Source organism: Macaca nemestrina, chromosome 2, assembly GCF_043159975.1.
Source record: "Macaca nemestrina isolate mMacNem1 chromosome 2, mMacNem.hap1, whole genome shotgun sequence".
Taxonomy (NCBI): domain Eukaryota; kingdom Metazoa; phylum Chordata; class Mammalia; order Primates; family Cercopithecidae; genus Macaca; species Macaca nemestrina.
Genome location: NC_092126.1, coordinates 105681067 through 105690168, shown reverse-complemented (window position 1 = coordinate 105690168; position 9102 = coordinate 105681067). Strand labels below are relative to the sequence as shown.

General features: G+C 38.7%; 1 pseudogene; it reads right to left on the bottom strand.

Annotated features, from left to right (window-relative positions):
• Window positions 1–211: 211 nt before the first annotated feature.
• LOC105480617 (sal-like protein 4 pseudogene) lies at window positions 212–3479 on the bottom strand (annotated as a pseudogene).
• Between the last annotated feature and the right edge of the window lie 5623 nt (window positions 3480–9102).

The window sequence follows — 9102 nt, the reverse complement described above, 5'->3', positions numbered from 1 at the left end:
ATAATTCTACAACCTTAGTTTTATTTTTTTTAAGTACATTCAAAAAAACAAACAATAAGATGGGGACAGGGTTGGGGTCTATAAATAGGCCCCTAAATAGATGGCAGACCTTGTCCTTTTACCCACATAGTCATCATGGAAGTACACAGTACCCCTCTCCCCTCAATTAGGCTAAGTCATTGTCTTTTCCATGTGGGTTCGATAAGTTCCAGTGGTTCAACCTTGAAATAGGTAACCAGTCTTTGGAAAAAATTCTAGGTTGTACAAAGGTTCTATGTATACAGTTTGTCACAAGTACAAAAGCTACTTTGCAAGACCCACTTCTTTCCAAAAAATTTTTTAATGCTAGTCTTTATTTGTTTCGGTATGAACATTTTTTGTTGTTTGATTTTTCAATTTTTTGCAAAGCAACATAGCAACAGTCGTGATTGTAGGACTTGCCTGAGGTTGCGGTCACAATCTTCAAAAACATCATTTGCATATCAGTAAGAAAAAGAAAACAGGAGATGAGTGTTTACCAAAAAAGCAGATTCTAGAGATTTCACTGTGTCTGCATTTCTCCTTCCATGCAAGTTCTCCTTTAGCTTAGCTGACTGCAATCTTGTTTTCTTCCAGGAAGTGAGGGAACGCTGTCAGTAACACCTGGTTTTTCCACATTCTGCACTGATGTCTGATTGGGAGCCATCCATCTCGAAGACGGTGGTGTTATTCACAGTGGAGCTGGCCTCCAAGGAAACCAGGAGGTTAGGAACACCCCCACTCCGGATCACAGAGATCTCATTGGTCTTCATGGCCAGACTGCCACTGGGCATTCTGGTCTACTGGTTTCACACAACAGGGTCCACGTTCACCAAAGGGGCCAGGATTTCCTTGGGAAACATTTCTGAGACTTTTTTCTGTCTGTACTTAACAGAGCCATGGTGTTCTCCATGGCCAGCTTCCTCCCACAGCGGGCTGAGTTATTGTTCGCCCCATGGATCATGTAAAGGACTTTGAAACTGACTTTGGTGGTAAAACTCGCCCACAAATGTTGCATACAAAAGACTTCTCTCCCGTGTGAGTCCACCCATGAATCTGAAGAGCGCCAGCGGACGAGAAGTTCTTTCCATACCACATGCAGCCATGTTGCTTGCGCTGTCGGCGTGGCTGGGCCTGTGGGCATGGCTGGGCGGCTAACAAAGCAGTCATCCTGGGGACAATGTTAAGGGTCCCACAAACATGCCAGGAACTTCAACTTTGACATAGGTTGGCTGGGCTCAGATAAACATGGAAGGAAGACTGCTCTGACACTTGTGCTTGTAAAGGACCGCCTGGTCTTTGGGTTTGACGTTGACTGTGGAGATGCTCGGTGGCTTCCCTTTCCCTTTCTTGGATGGGTCTAGCGCCACAGTGGAGAAAGGACTCTGGAAGAGCACCGAGCCTGGCGTCTGAGGAAGCAAAGCACTTGGGAGAGGAGACATGATGTTTGGGAACAACCTGGTTCCATCTGGCTTCAGCGCAAAGGGCATCAGCCCTGGGGACAGAGAGCTGGCGGTAGAAGGGATGTTGGCAGAAGAAATGTTGGCAGAAGGGATGTTGGCGTGAAGTAGTTTGGCTTGTTTCAACACATCCGGAGACAGACCTTGGCTCCCAGCTTTCTGGCTGAGCAAAGTCACAGCCATAGAAACCTGCTGGGATATGCGGCTGCCCAGGGTCCTCTCCCACCGCCAAAGTGGAGAGCATGGGAGGTCCACATGTGCACCTGAATGCGATCTGCTGGGTGAGTTGTACCTGCTGTCCCTGCTGCTGCAGACACAGGATCTGCTCAAGCACAAATGGGCACTGGGACAGGCAGCAGATCTGCACTCTGCTGATTCATCACCACCTTGGTGGCTCATAGTGCCTGCAAGCTTACATTTGTGTTAGCCACTTTGCTTTTGGGTAAATAGCTTATATCTTGGAGGAGGGCAGCAGGACGGTCTCTGTCTTTAGGTACACCACAAGGTTCATAACTGGTTTCTTCCTGTCCCCTGGGCTGACACCATTCTCCCTGTGCCCATCCTCACTGCTTGGACTGGGTGGTTGGTAACTAAGTACAGCTCTGGAGAAGTCTTCTGAAGACACTGGCCCCTCCCTGTCATTCATGATGAGAACAGGTAGATTTTTAATGTGATTTTTTTCTTATGTTCCAGAAAGTCAGAGATGCTAAAGAACTCTGCAGAGCATTTCTCACAGACACACGTCTCCTCCCAGCAAAGTCACTGTACTGTGGCTTCATTCTCATTCACCTCATCATCATTCCCTGGGTGGGTTACTGGAGCACCCGCTTCCCCCGCTGCAGCCACAGGAACTGACCCCGGAGTTTGCAGATGTGGCTCCAGCAGCAGTGATATAGGACATTGTGATATTATTTATTTAATATCAAAACAAGCACAATATAAATTATCTTCCTAGCTGCATTACTGTCAAAGAAAAGAAATGAGAATGAAAGATGAGAATCAATATGGAATCTCATTGTATTGATATTGTTTTACTATTTTGCCATGAGAAAATATTCATGTGTCATTTGTGTGTTTAAATTTTTTTGAGAATGAATGAGAAGTTCTAGCATGATGATAGCTGCATGAGATAACATCTTCCTTCTTTCCCTTATAATCATGTTCAAACTTCATTTTAAGCAAAACTAGATTCCTAGTATTCCTACCCAAAGTTCAGCAGTTTTTAATAAATAAATGCTCTTCATTTTGTTGTTTGCCTTTGGTCTATTCCAAGTCCTGAAATGATTCTTTTTACAGTTTTGTTCAGTTTTATAGTTGTTTGTGGAAGATAGCATTTGCTGACCTTTTCACTCCATAACACTGCAACTCAATCATTTAATTTTTATTTGTGCTTATGGTTTTTTTTTTCTGAGCCAATGATTTTATTTTTAGTAGAGTCTGTATTCTTTTTCTAAGACTGTTGTAACAAGTAACACGTGGCCAGGTGCGGTGGCTCAGGCCTGTAATCCCAGCACTTTGGGAGGCCAAGACGGGCAGATCACAAGGTCGGGAGACGGAGACCACCGTGGCTAACACGGTGAAATCCTGCTCTACTGAAAATACAAAAAAAAAAAAAAAAATTAGCCGGGCGCAGTGGAGGGTGCCTACAGTCCCGGCTACTCGGGAGACTGAGGCAGGAGAATGGCGTGAACCCGGGAGGCGGAGCTTGCAGTGAGTGGAGATCGCACCACTGCACTCCAGCCTGGGCGACAGAGCAAGACTCCGTCTCAAAAAAAACAAAAAAACAAAAAAAAACAAGTAACACGCATTGGGTGCCTTAAAACAACAGAAATTTATTTTCTCACAGGAAGCTGGAAGTCTGAAATCAAGGTGTGAGTTGGGCCCTCCTCTCTGGGAAGGCTCTAGGGAAGAATCTGTTCCATGCCTTTCTCTTCGCTTCTGGTGTTGCTGGCAATCCTCGGCTTGTGGACACATCACTCCAGTCTCTGCTTCTGTTGTCATATTGCATTCCATTTGTGAATCTTCAGATCATCTTCCCACTGTGTATGTCTGTCTGTCTCTTCTCCTCTTCTTATAAGGACACCAATCACGTTGGACTGGGGCTGTGAAGGTTGTCAAAATAAAAACAAAGTCACTTGTGTTTAAAATCCTCATAAATAGAGCCAAGAAACGCCACAAAGGAAGAGTTCTCAGGCACAAATACCTGATAACAAGAATTATGACAAAAGATTGCAAAAACTAAAGCTGTGCACAAAGGCCATCACAACCTTACACACACAAAAATTCTTCTGCAAGGACATCTGCCCAGCAACTGCCTATCTAATCTTGTACTGGCACCACTCTTATTATTGATTCTTGTAGCTAAGGATAATTATTCCAAAACAATCATGTAATTATCCTCATTTTTTCTTTAAAATGTTGTGTCTTTGCCTCCCTAAATATACACATAGTTTCCTACAGCACATGTGTTCCCATTGCAGTGCCCTATTCTCAAATAAACATTTTTCTCTTAGAGCCTCCCTGTTTGTTATTTAGATTAATAAAATGATATCTCAGAAGTGGGACCCAAGTGCACCCACCTCAGAGGAATCGGCAGCCCCTGGTATCAAGTGAAGTATCAACTGAGCCCTTTGTGCTCTATGCTGCCATGAGTTACATTCTCTGCGCTAGTAAATATCCTTTTTATTTCTTGGACTCCCTTCCCTCAGTGAATTCTTTTTCACTTTCTGAGATAATACAAGATGTTTTGTCTTTTCTGGCAGGTGCTATCTGGAATAAGAGCAATGCTTTTCTGATTTGAGTCCTTTCGTTTCTACAGAATTTACATTTTGTCTGGGTCTGCATGTCTGGTATGGTATTTTGTGTGGTCTGCATGCCTGGCTTAAAATTTTTGTGAACACCCTTATTTTTTGTTTCATTTGGGTTTGGTCATGTGCATTTGTAAATCATCTGGATCCTTTTTCCCCCTTGCTTGTTTCTAAACATTTTCTGAGAGCAAAAATAAACACTCTAAATGGTGGGCACAAGACAGCCAATTAAAAACCACGAGGACAGTCACCACTATCTAAAACATCAGTCCAAACTCCGTGACAGGAATTATAGAATTTTCTTCACTCTTGAGAGATTAATATAAAACAAAAATGATATTCTCAAACATTAAGCCATGCCAGGTTTTTGGGGACTCCTGCCAATTACATGATTTTCCTCATGCATTTTTTTATTTTTTTAATTTTTTTTGTGTGTGTGTGTGAAAATGGGGTTTCACTATGTTGCCCGGGATGGTCATGAACTCTCGGCCTCAAGTGATCCTCCTGCCTTGGCTTCCCAAAGCACTGGAGTTGCAGGTATGAGCCACCATGCCCGGCCATGTTTTTAAACCAGTGGCCATCATGGGGATCATTCAAACTCCCCAAGCTTGTTTTACTTAAAGTTGAATTAGAAACTGTAACTGCAGAGTTAACATGTAGAGCCTTCTAAGTTTTCTATATCTCTATTTTTTTTCTGCCGACTTTGAATCTGCTAATTTTTCTACTTGTATTGAGATAAACACACTGCTTATGGCACTCCAGACAAGATTTTTTTTATAGTCTTAAAAGGCTTTCAAACTAATGGCTTTACAACTTACAACAGCTCCATGACAACCAACAATCTAGACACAAAATGTAAATTCTAGTTTGCCTGAAAAACAATTGCTTAGGGTGAGGAACAGTTAATTAAGGGATTTATATTCTAAAATAAAATAGACTACCTATCAGGGTAAATAACATTTAGCTATATGACCAGACCCCATTTTCTAAGAAATATAATTTGTATCCGACTATCTTTTATAAACCAATAAGTATATATTACCATGTATTTAAAATTCTAAAGTTATGTTAAATTAAATGATACTTATAGAATGTCCAAGTCATTTCCAAATAAAATAAATTCCAAAACATAAATAAATGTTTATAAGTTAGGCTCTCAGATTAAACAGGTCAAAATCTTAAGCTCAGAGCAATAATATGAGGTGTCTCTCTGGCATAAAAATGGCTTTGTCTCCCATGCCCAGAAAAAGCAAACAAAGCAAAACAAAAAACCTGCTAAAGTGCTTTCTTACCCACATTGACTAATCAAGCAAACCAGACAAAAAAACAAAGCATATCCTTTGCCCACTTTTTGATGGGGTTGTTTGTTTTTTTCTTGTAAATTTGTTTGAGTTCTTTGTAGGTTCTGGATATTAGCCCTTTGTCTGATGACTAGATTGCAAAAATTTTCTCCCATTCTGTAGGTTGCCTGTTCACTCTGATGGTAGTTTCTTTTGCTATGCAGAAGCTCTTTAGTTTAATTAGATCCCGTTTGTCAATTTTGGCTTTTGTTGCCATTGCTTTTGGTGTTTTAGACATGAAGTCCTTGCCCATGCCTATGTCCTGAATGGTATTACCTAGGTTTTCTTCTAGGGTTTTTATGGTATTAGGTCTAACATTTAAGTCTCTAATCCATCTTGAATTAATTTTCTTATAAGGAGTAAAGAAAGGATCCAGTTTCAGCTTTCTACTTATGGCTAGCCAATTTTCCCAGCACCATTTATTAAATAGGGAATCCTTTCCCCATTTCTTGTTTTTCTCAGGTTTATCAAAGATCAGATGGCTGTAGATGTGTGGTATTATTTCTGAGGACTCTGTTCTGTTCCATTGGTCTATATCTCTGTTTTGGTACCAGTACCATGCTGTTTTGGTTACTGTAGCCTTGTAGTATAGTTTGAAGTCAGGTAGCATGATGCCTCCAGCTTTGTTCTTTTGACTTAGGATTGTCTTGGAGATGCAGGCTCTTTTTTGGTTCCATATGAACTTTAAAGCAGTTTTTTCCAATTCTGTGAAGAAACTCATTGGTAGCTTGATGGGGATGGCATTGAATCTATAAATTACCTTGGGCAGTATGGCCATTTTCATGATATTGATTCTTCCTATCCATGAGCATGGTATGTTCTTCCATTTGTTTATGTCCTCTTTTATTTCACTGAGCAGTGGTTTGTAGTTCTCCTTGACGAGGTCCTTTACATCTCTTGTAAGTTGAATTCCTCACTTCTCAAAAGAGGACATTCATACAGCCAACAGACACATGAAAAAATGCTCATCATCGCTGGCCATCAGAGAAATGCAAATCAAAACCACAATGAGATACCATCTCACACCAGTTAGAATGGCAATCATTAAAAAGTCAGGAAACCACAGGTGCTGGAGAGGATGTGGAGAAATAGGAACACTTTTACACTGTTGGTGGGATTGTAAACTAGTTCAACCATTATGGAAAACAGTATGGCGATTCCTCAAGGATCTAGAACTAGAAGTACCATATGACCCAGCCATCCCATTACTGGGTATATACCCAAAGGATTATAAATCATGCTGCTATAAAGACACATGCACATGTATGTTTATTGCGGCACTATTCACAATAGCAAAGACTTGGAATCAACCCAAATGTCCATCAGTGACAGACTGGATTAAGAAAATGTGGCACATATACACCATGGAATACTATGCAGCCATAAAAAAGGATGAATTTGTGTCCTTTGTAGGGACATGGATGCAGCTGGAAACCATCATTCTCAGCAAACTATCGCAAGAACAGAAAACCAAACACTGCATATTCTCACTCATAGGTGGGAACTGAACAATGAGATCACTTGGACTCGGGAAGGGGAACATCACACACCGGGGCCTATCACGGGGAGGGGGGAGGGGGGAGGGATTGCATTGGGAGTTATACCTGATGTAAATGACGAGTTGATGGGTGCTGATGAGTTGATGGGTGCAGCACACCAACATGGCAAAAGTATACATATGTAACAAAACTGCATGTTATGCACATGTACCCTAGAACTTAAAGTATAATAAAAAATAAAAATAAAAAATAAATAAATAAAAGTTTTCAAAAAAGAATCAGATCTTAGTAGTTTGTAGAGTTCAACAGCCTTTGAAATTCCTTATTATACTTGGTTAGTAAGGTTTACTATATATTTTTTAGTCAATATTTATAAAATATTCTCCTGGAAAATATTTGATTTCCCCAAGATATAGCAATTTGTAATAATAGAATTCTATTTTTCCTATATTTTAAAACTACTTCTGTTGAATAAATGTGGCCCATTTTTGTTAAAAAAACAAACAAACAAAAAACAAAGCATAGATTTGTTACTAAAAAACCCAAGTCTATTTGGAGATTTGATTTTTCTTATACAATTCAAGCTGAAAATAAACAATTGAATGTTTCATTCTAAATTCATTTGAAACTGATTTAAAAAAAAAGAAGGGGGTGTAAAGGGGCAAAAGAGATTTAAAAAAAGAAAACCAAACTGTTTTGTTCAAAATTTTGGTCCACAGCCTTTGTTAGACTACCTATCAGGGTAAATAACAATTAGCTATATGAACAGACACCATTTTCTAAGAAATATAATTTGGATCCAACTATCTTTTATAAACCAATAAGTATATATTACTATGTATTACTATCTCATGACTAAAATTCTAAAATGAAAGCTATAAGATCTTTATTGTGGTATGTGTATCTATATGTGTTTACACATTCTGTATGTTGCGTCTGCATGGTAAATCTGCCATAGTCAGCTAGAAATCCCTTATCCAGATTGGCTTAGATAAATGAGTGCTTATATAAATTATGGAGTAATCAACCCAAATGCCTTTTAGTGCATGTGACGTAATTATTTCTTTAATAAATAAGCTTGTTTTAAATTTGTTGATGAAATAAAAATAAAAATGTCTTCAGAATTTCAGCATACATTTTTGTCTGGGTTTACTAGTCAGATAGGATTATATTTGTCTCTGCTAGATATTTTAAGATAATAAAACTATAAACCCAGCCTAAAAACATAATGATCTCTGTTTGTGTAACTCTTTGACAAGTAAGACTAATTTAATAGTGTTGGCTTAATAAAAACAGCTATGTCTCTTAAGTTATCAGCAAAATACCCATATAATTAACTTTCAAGTTCTTACTTAGGTGAACACCTGATATTCACAGACTGTACACATGTTTAACAGGGAAATTACTTGAAATGATGAGTAGCTTTATCTCATATCTCAGCTTTCATAAGTAATTTAGGTAATATTGATAAAAATAAATAAATTAGGTAAATGTAAATGGAATAAAGATTTATAAGTGAATTTTTGTATGATTTAAAATTCTGAAGTTATATTAAGTGATACTCATTGAATGTCCAGGTCATTTCCAAATAAGATAAATTCCAAAACATAAATTGTTGAACACAAATATGTTTTTCCTTGGCTTCTTAAATTTTATAGAAAGACTAAGTATATTTGAGATACACACAAATTACATTATGGGGAAATGTTTCTAAAATAATAAAATTCTCATTTATAAAATACTGATATGTGACAGACAGTTCAAAATTGCTCCTTTTGCTTGGCAAAGAATTTATGACTAAGTCCTCAAAAGCAAATGAAACAAACATGAAAATAGACAAATGGGACTTAATTAAACTGAAACACTTCTGCACAGCAAAAAAAAAAAAAAAAAATCAACAGAGTGAAAGACAACCTACAGAATGGGAGAAAACATTTGCAAACTATGCATCTGACAAGGGACTAATATTCAGAATCTG